The sequence below is a fragment of the Haliotis asinina genome, chromosome 8 (genome assembly GCF_037392515.1).
Source record: "Haliotis asinina isolate JCU_RB_2024 chromosome 8, JCU_Hal_asi_v2, whole genome shotgun sequence".
Classification (NCBI taxonomy): Eukaryota; Metazoa; Mollusca; class Gastropoda; order Lepetellida; family Haliotidae; genus Haliotis; species Haliotis asinina.
In genome coordinates, this window is record NC_090287.1 from 29,174,927 (window position 1) to 29,193,359 (window position 18,433).

The 18,433-nt window shown below is 45.4% G+C and overlaps 1 protein-coding gene across 2 annotated transcripts in view; it reads left to right on the forward strand.

Moving 5' to 3' along the window:
• The first annotated feature begins 4,799 nt into the window (after positions 1-4,799).
• The window catches only part of LOC137294749 (TNF receptor-associated factor 3-like), a 136,567-nt gene continuing 122,933 nt past the window's right edge, over positions 4,800-18,433 (forward strand). The window contains exons 1-2 of one of the 2 annotated variants that reach the window (XM_067825849.1): positions 4,800-4,880; positions 5,138-5,276. The gene's annotated coding sequence lies outside the window, so the exon portion shown is untranslated. The remainder of the gene's footprint in view (positions 4,881-5,137; positions 5,277-18,433) is intronic. The other variant, XM_067825852.1, reaches the window with a different exon arrangement.

Consider the following 18,433-nt stretch of genomic DNA (forward strand, 5'->3'; position numbering starts at 1 on the left):
CTCAATGTCATTTGAATATGAGTTCGTTAATAAGTTATTGATTTCATGTTGGACAGTTGAAGTTGGTGTTGCCATTTCCTGATTAGTTTTGTACTGGGGCACTGTTAATCACACTGATTTCATTAAACATTTAGACTACAAGTTAACACTCAATCATTTGCGTGATGCATTAATTTCATGATTTACATTTTCTGCATAAGAATTGAGTTACATATAATTTGGTAATGTGTGAAAGAAGCTGATACAGAATCATAGATGACTTTTTAAAATTATACATTTATAATAGCATGACATGAATTGTCATTTGTTTATGTATAGTCTGCCATATCATATATATTTATTTAAGAAGGAAATGAATGTGTCTGATCACGTATCATCAAATTTATGTGACTCCTGTTTAAATTTAGTTTGTGAACGTAGAATGAAACATTTTCTGAATATGTCTTTCAAAGAGATTTTAAATGAAATTCTGTGAGGTTAACAAATTAATGAATTTCTTAAGAGTGACATTTTGATACAGGTTCTTGTACCATTGCGGAGTAGGAGTGTAACATGAGGAGAAGAGGAGGTTACATTGAATGGAACAAATATGTACTGAAACATCCCACTTAAACAGTAGAAGAAAGTCGTTATAACTAAAATCTGTCTATACTTCCTAACTTCTGAATGCGACTCAAATAATTAGTGCAACTGCTTCTTCAAGTTTAAAACCTAGCTGAACTTTTTATTTTCACTCATGGAACATGTTACATATATACTTGTATGAACATTTTTTATATAAGAACCATTTTAGAGGACCCCCTTTTTTATTAAGAATGAAGATTTTTATGGGTATCAACTTCTTTATTATGATATCCATAAAAATCTTCATTCTCATGTATTTCACTTCTAAATGCCCATCAAAGACCCCTTTTTTATTCCCCCAAACTGCGGAAGGGGTAAGTAGGCTGTGCTATCTTTGCCCAGAATTGGACCATTCTCAACGACCTGTACGCTGCTCTCCTGTCTCCAGATTACCATGAACCTGCCTCTAATGTTATACCTGCCGCAGCTTTCCTCTGGACCAGCTCCGTACTTTGCAGGTCACATTGGGTACACTCCAAGAGAACCATGCCATCTTGACCCTCAGTCTGTCACCTGTGACACCAGGCTTCTACTGCTCCGATGTCAGCTCAAGCCCTAATATACAGTCCAACTCCAGCGATTCTTGTGCCCGTATCTGCAAGGAGCTCATTTGCCTTCTGTTTGTGATTTGTACAGACCTTAAGTGGTGGTTGAGCGTATGCAACATCTGCACTACAGTCTGTGTGCTGCCCTTCGCACTGACTCATTATCTGTTCGTCTATGCGTCTGTCAGGGGCTGGGCACTCAGTGTTCGTCATAAGGTGGTTCTCCCATCCGAGATCCTCTGGCATGGGATCTTATTGCACTGGCAATACCCTGAGGTTTTGTCTACTACGAGTATGAAGTTCTCCACCAATCGCTAGCTCCAGTACATGATGTGCTCTTACAGACCTCCGGCCTGGAACCTCTGTGTTGTCCTTCATCATCTTGTTTCCAGAGACTACGAGCCTCTGGAGAACAAGCCTTCTGAGCAAGGGACCGTCAACACTTTCTTCCTTGTAGCTTTGACTACTGATGCTCATATTTACATACTTCACACGCTTGATGTCAATCTGGAGGACAAATATTCAGACCAAGGAACCTTCAAGACTTCCTTCCTGTTAGCCTTAGCTACTATTACTCCTATTTCTCAATATCGTGTGAGATTTAAGCAGAAGAAACATGGCGTGGTCTTCGTTGCGAAGTTAGCTGCCAGGGCAACCGCATCAATTGTTCATCATACACCTGTTGTCCACAATCCTTCCCCTTGATGATATCAAAGACTTGACTGTCTGCCATGTTAGGGCTCTATGCATTGTTTCTTGCTGCCTCGAAAGACCGTCAAAGGTTAAGGAATTATTTCTTCATACCTTTGTTGACTGCTTCTAAGTCTGAGGTTTTCCGGGCTATCCTGTTCTTCTGGTTGCCTTCCATGATCCCGTGAGCTTATACCTTTGCACGTTTACCTTCTCCAGCCGCCCCTAATCCTCATATAGTATGACTAGAAAATATTGAAAATTTTAGGAATATGTTTAATTGGATTTCTCGTATAACCAACTTTGATCATGTATTTTGTGCTTGGTTTCATTCAAGAGATACAACACCGTTAATCCTTTTTCATTAGTTTGTGAAGAGTTATTCCCTTTGTGTACTTGCTTGCTGACAATATTTTAGGTGATCCACGGATTGAGAGAAGAGTAAGTTGATTTTAGAGTATTATATCAAGGACAAAAGATAAGCTGAAGTGATTTCAAATAGAATTGGCATCCGTTTGTCCACTGTTTATCGTGTTTTGAAGAATGTTGCAAATGGATATGGCACACTGAGCACCAAACAGGCGCAGGTAGGCCCAGAAAATCAATTGTCGGTGAGAGGAGGCGGCTTGGTACTCTTGTTCCTAAAAAACAAACGAAGGAGTTTAGTACACTTAAGGCTGGACATGATTGATAGAGGAACTGTGACTGTCTGTAAGGAGACAATTAGAACTGAACTGCATGCAGTTAGTTGCCAGAAAAGTCCATCACGGGTAATGAAACCTGCACAGAGGGAGCGAACGTTAAGCTATCAACTAGGGCAATGTCTTTTTCTCAGATGAAAGTTCTGTGTGACTGTTTACTAACACACTGAAATCTGGGCCAACAATCTGAAAAACCTTTGCATCAGCACCCAAAGTGCAGTCCGAAATTTAACGTGTGGTGTGACATAACTGTGTTAGGGGCAACGCCCATCTCAATTTAAAGGGAATGTGAACAGTGAGCTGTACACCGATATTCTAAAGGGACATATACTTCGATATATGCTCATGGGTTCTATGGAAATGTTTGGATTTTCCAGCAGGATGACGACCCAAAACATAGTTCAAAGCATTCACAGGCCTTGTTTTGGATTCAAAATAGGACATTCTTAGACTGGCCAAGCTATAGCCCTGACCTAAATCCAATAGAAATTGTTAGGGGACTTATGAACTAAATTGTCAATAAGAAGAATCTGACAAATATTGCTGAAATGGAAGAAGGGGTTATTGGGACAGTACGGACCACGACTTTCTAACTTCTTTGATCAGTGGTATGCCCCGCCGTAGTAAAGTCTCTATTGCTGCCCATGGTGACTTGACAAAATACTAACTGTTCACCTGTCTTTGAATCTGGAGTTATGTTTTGCTAATATTCACATGTAAAGAGTGATTTATTTTAAAAAAAAAAAAAAAAAAAATTCAATCTTTGAATTCTCAATATTTTCTGGTCAAGCTATATAAAGTTCGCGCACTAGCCTCGAGCATGGCTCCCCAAAACAACTGCTCCTTGACTTTATTCATGGAGGGTTGCTTCATGTGTCTTGTCTTCATATTACTTGCGAGATATGTCTGCCACGGATGTCCAAGGATTACACTAGTTTGTACCACTCTTACTGGTTCAGCAGCTTACACTGGGCCACCAATGCAGATGAAGGACGGTACCGCGTTTGGGTTACTGCTTCCTAGTATATACCGAATAAATGTCAATGTCTTCATAAACATTATGTCAGTCTTTTGTTTCTCTATTCTTGTGGGTTTAGAACAATTTCATTGGTATCATTACCAAGGCATTAGGATACTGTCACCAAGCTGTGGTTTGGTAGACTTAGAGGGACCGTCTTGTATTGTGATGCAGAGGTGTTCGACGATTGCGGGCATCTACTCCACGGAGCAATTACGTCAGTGAAGTGTGTCATTCTGAATCCAGTGGAATTCGTTACGCTCTGGCTGCTAAGTTGCCGGACACACAGGTACGTAGTCACGTGGGTAAGTAGTTGAGCCTGTCACATGCTCCGGATGGGGATTTGTTAAGCTGCCCATCTTCGGACTTGTAAAGTTGTGATACTCTTTTTCAATCACGCCATATCATGGCCTGATATAAAATGTCCAACATATTTGCAGCTAAATGGTACTTAAACATCAGTAAAATATTTTAATAATCCCGACATGTGTTGCACCCATTCCGTGAACCATCGGAACCTCATCTCAAGCCCATCTGATCCCAATTTTGCGAAAATTTCAGTGTTCCGATGGAAATTCAGCCGACATCTATTTGGGGGGTTCCCCTTTTTCGGTAAAATCCAGTAGAGATCCAGCATTGATCGGGTTAATCGGATAAAAGACCGGTAGTTGTAATTCGAGGTGACCTGACACTAATAAAAGATGGATCCAAGAAGGAACACTAATTTTCCAAGACAGAAGGCAAACAAACGACCGACAAGGTGCCCCCTTAAAAATAGTGACGAAAAAGTGCCATGAATCGATAGATCATTGATACAAGGAAGGCACCCAACTGAGGTGATTTACTGCTGTGTTGTGATTAGGAGGGCAAAACACACTCCTCTTCTCTTACATGGGATCCTTTGTCTAATCAAGTGAAAGATGTCCCGTTCTTAGGGATCCAGAGAAGAGGCTATTGATTCTCGAAAACATTTAATAACATGCATCAAGTGACCACACACGGTTATATAAGAAAAAATGTTTCAAAACAATAAACTTCAACCTTTGTGTTATCTTGGTGCTACGAATGACAACAGTTATCGACAGAAAATATGTATTGTATGAATGGGTTTAAAGTTTGAAATGATTGACACTCGTGGTACACGGGCGCACGTAAAATCTCTCATATAGGTCATCCTGAAATGTTGCTCCACTGCGTCACGTGATATATGATGTGTTGTTTAGAACTGCGTGTGCATGATTCGTTTAGCACAGCTTGAATGATATTCCAGGCATACGGATGTACTCATGAAGTCGCCCTAAGGTAATTGTTTGCTATATTTACGGAATGTAACAGACATTCACTATTGCCTTTAACGAAGTAAATTTGACAAAAGCCCTCTTTGTAATAACATACCTAGTCAGAAAGCCAACTCATGATAACTGATTTGGGTCGAGTACAATTATCAGGGTTTGAACCCACACTCATTCTGTTGCCGCAGTATAAATCTGACAACTGGTAGTATAGACAACGAACTTGATATTGTTTGTTGTTTATCGTCACACACGACAATATTCCAGCTACATGGCGGCGGTCTGTAAATACCGTCATACAGTCTGGACCAGACAATCTAAGGATCAACAGCATGAACATCGTTCTGTGTAACTACTACAGTTACAATTGAAAACTATATGGATATATCATTGTTCAGTTGTAAAGGTAAGTGTTTTGATACTGCATTGGATATACCTTGTGAAAAGAACTTATATTCTTTATAGTAACTTGATTTGGAATGTGAACGACATCAAAACATAACACTTTTGTCTTTTGTATATTTTCTTCAATACATGTGCATGACTGTGTGTGCTTGTGTCCGAGGGAACGGGGCTTTAAATGTTGTTGAGGTCTAACCATAGGTGGTCCGATTAATGATTTAGTGTACATATACTTTGTTTTCTTTAAGTGCATTTCCACTTAGGTACTGCATACCAAAACATAACATTAACATTGTGGGTTTTGTTGTTCATGTCGAACAACTCTGAGAAACAAACTCTGTATGATGGTTAACAGTTGGCACCCACCTTACCCTATTCACGATCTGTGATACCTCTGCATACCTGTCATGTGCAGAGCTGACCTACATTGACAAACGTTGACCTTTCTGACCCAACACTGCCGCTGTTACAGGTCATTGTCTCCCTCCCTCTGCAAGCTCTCAGCGTTCTGCTGTTTATTTCGTTGACAGTTACATAGGCAGATTGTTTCATACAAATGCATAAAATCGATGGTTTGCAATGAGTAGTATAGGGAATGGGGGTTTTAAAACACTTTCAAGAAAAGTCTCTTCAAAGCCTTATTTACTAAATAAGGCTTTGGTTGGGTCCTTAGCTCTTGCTACTATTACCCCTACTACTTAACGTGTGTTGGAGGTAACACTGTGCCGTACGGTACGATCAATAATTCTTCTCTTACAAACCCCCTACCCGGCCCATCCCTCAAGTAGTATAAGTTAGGTTCGTCGGCTTTCATATCCACTTTATCTATGTTGTAAGTTTTGACTGACCATATAGGATCGGTGGCCCGCTTACGGCTATCACCCTCGTGTTCCCCCGGCTGGTATAGATACCTCACTAGGGCCCTATCTGGTATCTGTTTCTCCTTCCCACGCAATGGAGCGGCCGACTCTGCAACTATTGATTTTAGTTTGATAGCGTCTGCCGGTTTCTTACCGGTGAGACGGGTGACTTCATGGTTGATTGCCGACACCACCTTGGGTAACCTCGTGACCCATTCAGTCGATCGTTTTCCAGGGGTGGCCATCTCCCTAGCATACTGATGGCCGAACAAGCGCTCAGCCAAAGTCCTATTAAATCTCTCAACTATGGCTTGGCTGCGATGGGCTCCGGCCGTGCCACGCCTGACCTTTGTATCGTGTTTGGCTAGCAATTGTGACACGGCACCCATGAACTCCCGTCCGGGGTCAACTTGCAGCTCTGTTGGCCACGTCAGCGGACTGCGTTTGTATATGCGTTCGAATCCTCTGGCTACCTGGGCCGAATCTTTCGTGGTCAAGGGTTCGGCTTCCTTGTAACGACTGGCTACGTCCACTACGGTTAAGGCATACTTGTACCTCTTGTCGTGGGGTAGGAACAGTAGGTCTGCCTGGTGAACGCTATTAGGTATGTTAATACCGAACCTCCTTCTAGGCACGTAGCGTGGTGCCGGCAAATAGATCTGCCACAGGGCTTGTTTTTCAAGCCACGCTTTGGCTTCCTCCGGGGGTACTCGCGCTATTTTAGCTAGCTTATCTACTGCGCTAGCTGCTTTCCAGTGCCCACGCGGGCTGTAGTAAATAGCCTCAAATTTTTTCATGTCCATACGCGTATGTGTTTATCCCATCAATAGCTATCCAACGTTTCGTGTCCATAGGCGACAGGGACGTCTTGTTTATAGTCAGTCCGTATATCTTATGCCCATCACTTCTAAGTGTGTTCATTTTATGCCTAAAGGTACGGGTCTTGAACAGGGCTTCCTTGAATCTGGCGTGTTTGATGTGTTGTTTCACCACATACTTCTTAACCCCCTTAGCCTTCCGGATCTCACTATTGTCGGCTTTCAGTATGGAGTACATCTTAGGTCTCAAACCTATGTACTCGGCTATGGGCGTGCCAGCACACTCGTCCTTCATCTTACCTAGGACCTTTTTATTTACCGTACTGTGTATGGCATGGGTCTTAGGGTAGTCGCTGGTGTCGTATAAATCGAGGTGTTTTTTCATGTCCTCGTACACGTCCTCGGTTCGAATCTCCATCAGCAGGGAATCCGTGTCAGTGTACAGCACTTCACACCTGTCACCGTACTGTTTCTTGAGCTCGTTGTAGTAAAAGTCGTACATCAGGTGTTTGGATAAATCGAGGATGCTCATCCCCACGTAAACAGGCCGGTTGAATTTTATGTGGCTTTTCTTCATGTGTAGGGCAACCAGGTTGTCTGTGAATATCTTACTATGGTTGAATGCCGGACTGGCTATCAATCTCCTGAGCTTGTCTTCCTCACTCGACCGAACCAGCTTCACGGTCACGCGTTTCCTCAAGTTCTCCATAGTCTTACCAAACACCGAGTTGTTCATGAGCTTGTAGAGATTTTTCTCAAAATCACTGGTGGCTTTTTTTCGTAGGTCTGTGTTCATTCTGATGTAGGGCTCCATCCATGGGCTCTGGTCGAACATGAGCACCCTGTGTATTTTGGTCAGCCTCATACCCAACGACAGGTACAGCTGTAGGTTGCGATAGTGAACGATGTACTTGGTCTTATTCATTAAGTTAGGAACGAGTTTTTCAACGTCTGTCACACGCCCACCTAACAAGTTATGTTGGTACTCAGACATCCAGTCTGGGTTAACCCTCATACGTTCGGGGGCCAGGGGGTAGCTGTTGTGTGATGTGTGTAATTCCTTGGTATACTCTAAGTCAACCTCGAGGATATACCCTTTGTTCGAATCTGGTGCAACCCCCATAACATCAACGTGGGGTACCCATTCGAATCCCCCTGTAGGTAGATACTGGCTCATGGCCCAGCCGTACAGGTTGTTTGCGTCGAGGTAGAGAATGTGATTGGTTGGCTTGTTAGGATCGTAACCTTTCACGTATTGATTATTTGCTTTCGCGTATCGTTTGGATGCCATGGAAATCCCACCTCGCAAGCCTTTCTCAATGAATAGGTGCATGTCGTAATCTGTGAGCAATTCCAAATTAACTCCGGTCTTTTTAAGCAAGGCGTCCCACGACAGACCTGGGCTGGTGTAATACCATGCGGGGTCGAGTTTATACTGCTTGAAACACGTCCGCCTAAACGTCTCAAACACGTCGGCTAACAGCAGTACATCTGTCCTCAAGTACAGGTCGTGATAATCACCCAGGTTCTTACAACCCAGTTTATTCCATACGTTAGTCGCGTGCGAGTAATCATCTCGTGAGACGGACGCCTCATTCAGCTTGCTATAAAAGCAGTCAATAGGGGGTAGTCTGGTCTCGGTGAACTTGACCCAACTATCCATGTACTCATAGGGGTACACACCCTTCCTCATAAGCAGGGGTCTAGTCTCGGCGTCTGTGTATCGATCGGTGATAGGGAAGGTATTGTTGGCCTTGACCAGACTGTCGAGTGACGACAGGAGGAACTGAAACGAGTCAATGAACCTAAGTCCGTTTAAGCTGAAGGAGATGTATCTCTCCATGTTGTTGGGGATGCACGTTATATTACCATCGATTTTCGCGATGGCCTGCATGATCAAGTGTGAGTCGTACCCTCTCAAGTTGTGAAAGACAACGGGGATGTTTATTGTCTTAGGGTTGATTTTAAGCTTGAGGTTGCACGCGCTGTGAGCGGCACCTCTATACTTACCAGTTATGTGGCAGTGATCTCTCACCGAATCACCGTTAAGTGGTGAGTCGCACACGTGACAGTTAGTGCTACTAGCGTGAGCTAGCCTGTCGACTCGGGTCATACGTATGGGAGCGATTCTATACAATACATTCCTAATAATTTTTTCTTCCTCCTGCAAACATTTTAGAAACCTTTCAGCCGCGTCAGGGCCCCTATACACTACCGGAGCTTTCGTTTCCCCGTCACAACGGACGACAATGTATCCAAACCCACAGGCTTTATGCTCTTGTGTTTTGTGGGTGAAGCTACCACTGGGAGCCTCGCCGGCGGCACCACTGGGGTGTGTGGGGGAATCCCCCACCACCAAGGCTTCGAAGTCAGCGTATATGATATAAGGCACAGACATTTGGTTCTTGTGGTTACCGAATTTTAGGATATTATCACCTTCCTTAGGCATGTCGACTCGTATGGCCGTCTGCCCCACACCTTGGCAATCCTCCCGGTGGGATTCTAATAAATCAGCTCGTGTGAAGCCATGTAGGCATCGTTCACAGAAGTGGGTCTTTTCTCTGTGTGCCGATTGGTCATACAACAGCCTGCTAAAGTGTTTTATCCATGTGTAGTGATACTTGTCACCTCGCTGGATCATGAATATATTGATAACTTGGCGATCCTTCACTTCGCTGACCCTGTGTACTATTGTTGTGTTACCTTCGTGCCCAAAGACATTTATAGCCAGATTATTCTGTTTTTCTACTTTAGTGATCTGGGATATGGGGGTGGGTTCATCTATACCATCCCAGTTGAGCCCATCATCCTGAGGATAATTAGAAGACCTGTTCGGATTAGTGTCAGCTGGAAATAAGGCTGACCTGATAGCTAACCTCAGGCAATCGTTTCCTCTATTCTTAACGTTTACTATGGCATGTTTGTTCCTATAGTAGGGGGGCAAGGCTAGGTATGATCCGCCTCTGAACGGCACGTAGTTAGCTATGTCTAGATAGACATTATCGATTTTATCTACAGCTCACCCGGACCCCAAGTGTGTGTAGCGTTCTAGGTATTCTCGTATCTGCTGAAAACTGGTATCGATTGATGTGTCAATGGTCTCTGTATGTGTGACGACCTCTTGTTTACCTCGGAAGTAAGGCTGAACATACTCAGTGAGGTCCCCAACCTGCTTATCGAGCGACATTTTCACTGTGATCTGAAACTTGATACTTCCTAGGTTATTTAGTTCCTGGTTGACCTTATCAGCTATCAGAGGCTTGATATCTGTAATGTCTATGTTTCTATCAACGTGCATGTGCCAACCTCTCAAATAGTTGCCTACAGCGCGCTCAGTGAGCACGAACTGTAGGTCAATAGCTCTATTCTGTCGTAATAATTCTAAAAGTTGTGGTTTCCTCATACGGGAATACCCGCCTAAACCCAAATCGTGTGCCTCGGCTTTCAGTTGTTTTACAGTGGGAGGTTTTGCTACGGGGGCATGTGATAACAATGCGGTTAACCCGGCTCTCCCCAGGTTTGAATAACCCGTGTATCCAAGCTGTTTTGCTTGAGCTTTTAATTGTTTTACCGTAGGGGCTTCTAAACCTAGTAATCTCAACAATGCTGACTTCCGCATTCGAGAATACCCGATCACACCTCTCTGTTTTGCGACCCGCTTAAGCTCGCGTACAGTAGTCATAGTGTTTACATCTAAGAGAACCAATGTCTAATTGGGTCACAGTAAAGGGAGTTGATAAAAAATATAGTGAATCCAGTACTCGCACTTTTGGATATAGTATTGTAAATATTTTATTTGGTATTAAGAGAGCCGCCAATCAAAACTAGGTGAGGATTTTCGTCACCAATTCTCGTAAGTCTTCTTTCAGCGAGGTATCATGTGTACCCGTGTATCCAAGCTGTTTCGCTTGAGCTTCTAAACCTAGTAATCTCAACTTCCGCATTCGAGAATACCCGGTCACACCTCTCTGTTTTGCGATATGCTTAAGCTCGCGTACAGTAGTCATAGTTTACACCTAAGAGAACCAATGTCTAATTGGAGTCTATCTTGAGCAGTCGCCTACGTTCTTTTATGTAGCCCTTTTTATTCTCGTAGATGAGTTGATGTCTGACTACGTTCGCTCCGTGAGCTTTACATAGACAGTAGTGCCCTTTAACCCCGATACCACACACAGACCACGTGTAGTTAGGACTTCCCATATGGAAACAACAGAACCCCTGATTCCTGCATTTCCTACCACAGGCCTCGGTCTTCCCCATAAGTATGTATTCTCATCGGTATGGAGCGGGTCTCATGTTTACTTATATGGGTATTTAGTTTAATTGCTTCGCAACCAACGCAGTAGCTGCTATACCCAACACTATGAAGCCCAGTTCACGATCCATTTGTCCCTTGGATGGTGTGTAGTACTGAGCGAGTGTGGGTTTATTGAGCGGTTCCAATCGTTTACCAGTTAGTAGGTAGTATTCTTTCATTGCTTCATCGACATCGTTGAATGTTTGAACGGCATGGTTTTCACGCTGGAGTTGTTCGTTAATAAAATCGATCCTCTGGAGGCGTTTTTTAGCGTACTCGGCCTGTGCCCTTTGTAAGTTCTCAGTAGCGAGATCGTGCCGCTTCCTTTCTTCCTGTATTTCAGCCGCGTGGTCATCTCGTAGTTTCGAGAAGAGGAAATTACTCCCGGAAAATGCCAGGGCATTCACTAACGCCCCACCAACCATCATAGCTATCGTGGCCATCCTATATTTATTTCATTATATTTTCAGGTATTATCCCTTGTTTTACTAGGATGTCTTTTGTAGCCATCGCCATACCAAGGTTCATTATGAGCATACCCATATCCTGCAGGTTGAAATCTAGCTTGATAGTTGGTTGTTTAAGCACCATTTTAGTCAACCGAGCGTACCCTACGGCTAGACTGGCGACCACTGTGGCGTGGTATGCGTCGTTGACGAACGTTTTCCCCTCAGACATTATGTATATGATATAAAAATATTAAATTATAACATGATATGCGGGTCGACCTCTAATTGTGTTGGGGTGGGGGGTACCCCCACGTTTCCCCCACGTCCCTCACGTGTATATAACCACGAGATAGCCAAGACAGCAGTTACACCTACAGCCAACAACAGTCGGGTTGGGTTGATAATTTTATGTTGGTTACACCACCGTTTTTTACCGGCAGCTACTCTCTTAGGATTCTTCTGTCTGGTTACTGTTGGGGGTACCCCCACTGAAGGGGTCTCCTCCAGTGGAGTTTCCCTCACTGTGGGGGTTTCCCTCACTGTGGGGGTTTCCCTCACTGTGGGGGTTTCCTCCTCCTCCCTGGGGGATTGTGCAGTATCCATCTATACTATTATTATTATTTTTTCTCTCAAATTGACAATGCTTTGCCGTGATAATCGCCGCCGTCACTGGAGCCAACAACATGCCATATTTGTGGTACAGCTCGCAGCTGATAGAGCTCACGGCGTGTTCGATAAAAGGGTCTTTCTCGAGGTCCTCCCACAGGTAAAGTCGGCGCTCTGGTGGAATGGGAAGGAAGTATGACACAATACCGGTGTATATCTGGGTCATAGCCGATCCTATTGTCTTTGTCATTTCTGCTCCGAGCCGGGACTCGTATCTAGCGTACAGCTTATCGATTTCTTCGGCTGACATTTTGTGAATTTTATCCGGAGTGTAGTCTCCAAAGTAATGTTTGGCTTTGCCGCCAACAGCCAACGCCACCAGTTTCTCTCGCTTATCATCAGTGGGGGAGACCCCCACACCCCCAGGTACCAACAATTGTTCGAGCAATTCCTCACACTCCATCTTATAATATAACAAGTAAGATTTAGTTTTAACTATATAATACCCGATGCAGACAAAACACAGAGAAATGAAGGTTAAGTTGCACACGACAAACACTTCAAATATCATAGCTATACTTAGCATTTGCTTAGCTTTAGCTTAGCTTTGCTTAGCTTTGCTTAGCTTTGCTTAGCTTAGCTTAGCTTTAGCTTAGCTTTGCTTAGCTTTAGCACACCCTATATGCTACTGGTTGGTCGGTCTTGAGCACGAGCTTAGCGTGTTTAGTTTCAGCGAGCTGTTTCTTCACCCGTTCCCGTTCTAATTTGCTCATCACATCGTTCTCTCTCAAACACTCCTCGAACGAATCCCTGTCCTTGCAGTGAAATAAGGCCACCCATCGCGTCTGCTCCCTGAGGTCTTTCAACACCGAGTTGAACTTCTGCGTTAGCACCCAGACGCTGTGATTTGCATGCCGGCCGGGGAAGGCCAGGTACGATAGCATGTCTCTCTTTTTTGTTATCTCGCGATTAGCGCTGCAGTCGTCCAGTATAAACAGCGTCGGTTCCCCTTTAAATTTCTCGTGAAGAGCTTTCAACCAGTCCTGCAGGCGTGTTCCAGGGTCGATTTTGTGTACGTCCGGGTCCGTCATCACCCAAGGTCGCGCGTACGTTTTATTCATGCTCAGAGTAGGGCACATGATAACGATGTTATCGAACACATCCTTGTAGTAACCCTCCAACATATCCAACACGAAAACGGTCTTCCCACAGCCAGTCTGCCCGCACACTATGGCGCAGTGTGGGTCAGTGGGGAGGTGGGGCAGTGGGGGGTACCCCCCATCAGTAGATGGCTTGCACGAATCTCCCATTGTCTATATTAAGTTGCGCGTCCATAATAACGTACAGATATAATTTCAACTTACCAGCGGGTTGAGCCTTCTTAGTAATCTGGATGGTTATCCCTTCGCTGCCGTTATCTATACGGCGCCCGCTACCGTGCAGTTTATCATCATCCGTGGATCGCATGTCCAACCATAGGGCGTACTTGGTGGTCAGGTATTCACCGATCTGCACGGAGCCGAGGTCCAGGTCCTTTGTTATATAATGTGGGGTCCCCCCCACTGTCCCTGGTAGCTTTTTTATCTCATCCCACTGCTGGTGTGGTCTCATACCATGACTGAACAGCTGGTTGGGCACGCCCTCGATGGTCACTTCCACCTTTTCAATCTCGGGGTTGAAAAACTTCTCGCTGTCCCTCCGGAATGGCTCGTAATCCTCCACGGGGACGACCAGGATACCTTTCATCGATCGCGCCGGCACGTTCAGGTTGATATTCCACACAGTGTCGCTCTTATCTCGCACGACTGATCTATGCCTCAGTACGCGATCGTACAGGATAGCCATCTTCCCAGAGTACTGGCTTCGAACCTGCCTGGCCAGCTCCGGGCTAGTGACCATGTCGAACTCCAGAGAGATGTTGTCTATGGCATAACTGGCCTCATCACCGTTCGGCGTACGCACTACTTTGCTATAGTCGTTAAACGTGAGCTCGTATTCGAGCCTATCACCCAGCGCGGCCTGGTAAAACGGCGCGTGTCCCGTGAGCAACTCGAAGTCGAGCGGCACGCAGAATCGATTCCCGTATGCTCGAGCGATGGCCTTTTCACCGTCCGATAGCTTGTCTAGCTGGTCTGGCGTGAAGGCATACCCTATGCGCGACCGGGTTGATTTGCTGATACCCTGGTACACATCATTGACTCGTTCTCCCTCGCTTTTCCAGAGATCCCCGTAGCAGTGAAACACGTCGCTGTCATCGATACTCAGCACCTCGTTACCGCTGATCTTGACGGTCGTTTTCTTGATGATAGCTCGACCCACGTTCCGCACTAGCTCGCGTTTGTCGTTGTCGGAGGTCAACGTGATATTGAACGCCAGTCGAACAGTGCCTGGTACAATGAGGTCATTCTCACCAAGGTTTGGAAATCTAACCAGCAGAGTTTGATTCTGGTCTATCTTGCTGGGATTGTTGGTGATGGTCACCGACTGGCGCACGGCTCTGGCTCCTAATGGCTCTCTCAATCTTCTGAAAGGATCTAATTTTCTGCCGTACATTGTTATATAAAGGAAATATATTTTTAATACTAATGGATGAAGACATACCTATGGATGATATGCGGGGCGATAGTGCCCAGGCATTCGATGATGACCAGGAGACCTCATTCTCGCAAGGTGGCTCACTCATGAAGGGCGCCGTCGACGATTATTACAACGCAGTTGAAAATAAATCCAAACTCAAGCCGTTGGTAAGGGACTATTCCAAGTTTACCATCGATAGCAATGGCAAGCTGCGTTTGAAGGCTCGCCCGGAGATCGATCTCGTGAATAAACGCACGAGAGAACCGCTTGCTTTATCAACATTGGGCAGTAAACATGGGAGTGACTTGATCCGCGATGAACTAGGCTTCATAGATTACGGTGGCGCGCGACCTAAGCTTCCTCCGAATGTCCGTCAAGTTCTGCAAGACATCAGGGACGCCACATCAGATCAAAACATGACTTATGATATTAATAAGTTGTTGGTCGACTACGAGAACGAGCCCTTCTCGGGGCTCAAATTTACCGTTCGGGAACTGCGGGGGTTGGACCGGTTGATGCAAACCCTTCATGGACAGCTCTGGAAAAGCACGGCCAAAATTGGTGAGATAGACAACCACATCGCCTATGAAAAGGGCAAACTCGGTGAAACTGAGGACGAGTCTATGAAAGCCACCATCGAGGAACGAATACGTAAGTTGGAAGAGGAAAAGAAGGTCTGGCTGGAGACAGCATCCTCCTTCAAAGAAAAGCTTCGATCCCAGGTCAGCCGTATACGGGAAACCATCAATCAAGTCCTCCACCGAGACACCACGTTAGCAGACAGGATTCGGATATTGTTCCGGGAGCAAGGGATCACCATCGCCAGCATTCTGACTGCATTGGGTTTCATCATATCAACCCTGGTGGTGTCACTGACAGGGGGTACTGTGGGGCCTGCCGGCGGCGGAACCCCAAGTGGCAGAACCTCAAGTGGTGTTAAAGACTGGATAAAAAAACTCGGGGAAGGCCTAGCTAAACTGGCTGGTAAAGCCGCCGAAGCCCTTCCCGGCATCCTGGGTAGCATCGTCTCGTGGTTGTTGGGCGCTCTGGCTAAAACTGCCACGTGGCTCAGTCAAAACCTGTGGGCAGCCATCGTCGCCGTGGCGGGTCTGGTGTACGTAGCGGCTAAGAAATTTTTAACCAAATAAGTCCCAAAGCTACCCCACCAACCACCAGGGCCGTTTTACTATCGATGTGCTGCTGATTGGAGGCCTGAATATGAGGGGCCACCTCCTGTGGTGTTGGTTGAACTTTAGACTCCGGGGGCGGCGCCACTATACCCGTTTCACGTGGTGGGATGTGTGGGATATAGGGGGTGTTAATATCGGGGTTGATACCCAACTTTTGATCCGCCGTGGCTATGACTATTTTGTTGTTATAACCCACCACTTTTTTTACTCTCAGTTGCATATCACTCGGAGCCATGTACAGCCCCACGCCGAACACGTAATTGACTTTCGATCTGGCGTATTCTAACACGTTTTGGTAACGGGCGATGGCCCGCGGGAGATCAACTGGAGAATTGATAGCATCCTCAACGTTGGCAACGAACTGTTTCTGAGCGTCGTAAGCAGTTCCCTTACCGAGGATGTTGGAACGCGTCATCGACTGCGCACCCAACAGCGTATTGTACCAGCACGAGTGAATTCTTTCGATGTTTTTGAGATCATTTTAGTCCAGGCTGTGGCTGCATCAGGATTGGTTTGCTTTATGTAGCTGACATGGATCTGTTCATTCGTTGTGGGGCCTGTAAATGTATGACGGTGTGGGTTGTATGTACCATCTGCAGAACCGGCTATATATGTTCCGGACCTGTAGAAGTACACGTAAACTATACCGAGACCATGGTTAACACCAGGAAGGCGAAAGTCTTTATTCGTTGGAATCTCAAACTCCCCACAAACACGTTCATAAGCGCGTTTATCATAGGGGTTATTCGTCATACTCCACGCTTTATCTTGGGGAAGAGGAGCACTTATTTCCTTCAATATTCGTCTCGTTTCATAATAAATATGAAACAAAATGACTGCCTTACTCAGTTCGTCTATACCGTAGTCTAGTGTCACACCCGACCCTGTCGTCGCACACCACACAGCAAAGTTGAGTTGGTTCTGCCAAAACTGCATTGGGTTTTGATTCCAGTTTACCACCGCCTGCGCTTTATTAACGGTCACGATATAGTTTTCAAAGATATTAATAAAGGTTGTTTTAAACCCCGTACTACCTACCACCACGATTTTCAAGTGTGCTAAGTCCATATTATAATATATAATTTATATATTATAATATGTACATAACACTTCCAGGAATAACGAGCGGTGAGGCCGTTCAGCTGACGCACGCGATCGATAACATGTCAGGCCAACTCGAAGTCGCACTCTGCGATATCACCTACCTACCGCAATGGACTAACATCAACGCCAGCAACAATAAGCTGTTCGTCAGTGGAACTCGCAGCCAGATAACTGACGGCTACTACAGCGTGTGCTCTCTAAACGACGAGGTCTTCAAACCCCTGGGAGCCGGGGTACAGTGGTGTTAATCAACAACGGAAGAAACCCCTTGAGACTCGGCCGACCATTAGCGAGGATACTCGGTATGTCTCCTGACGAGATAAAACCAACAACAACCGTCACAGGCACGAAGTTACCCGACCTAGTACCGTACCGAGAGCTGTACATTCATCTCGGTCAGGTGAGCACAACGTACAACATTCAAGGAGGTCACCCTTCCACTATACTGAGAGCAGTGCCGGTGAAAACTGAGAAATACAACGACGGTAGAACCGAGTCGTTTTCACCACGGCAGTATAAGAGATTAACCCAGGGCAACATACCTGAGCTGATAATATCGGTGTTAGATATAAATCATAATCCTGTAAATATAGGATACCTCAGCTTAACGCTTCACGTAAAATGACCAGCGCACAAGGGCCCGGAGTGAAAAAATGCGTCAATATCGGGATCTCCGACCTCGGAGACACGCGCGGTTTCGACGCTCCCGGAGTAGATGGTAAATCGTACGCCTTGCAACTGAAAAACAACATTTACAAACGCGTTGAAGTCACCTCCGGTGGAACCCTAAGTGATATAGTAGATACCACAAGAGCAACAGTCAACACTAAGTGCGCCCTTGTCAACACCGGTAATAACTGGATAATATACCCATCGTTCGGGGTAAACTGTTCGACTTAGACGATGTTGAGAGCACTACCGTCGCCCGAAACAAGCCATATATGCTCGTCTTCACCGAAGATGACAAGTGGGTGTTGTTACCCGATAACGACTGGTTTCTCAATATTAGGCTCGGCTCCCCCTACGTATTCACGGATAACAAAGACAACCACCTAAACAAAGTCGTGAACAATGGAACCCTGCTCGTGGCTTACGTCCCAACTCAGAGACGTAGCGTAGTCGTCAGCCCACTCGACACTATGGCAGCCCACATGCTATCGAGTAAACCGGCCATACAAAACGTGACATTACAGTTGGTGTCTGAATTCGAAGGCGTGGTCAGTATACTAGAGAGTCTACCGGCAAACTCAACACTGATCA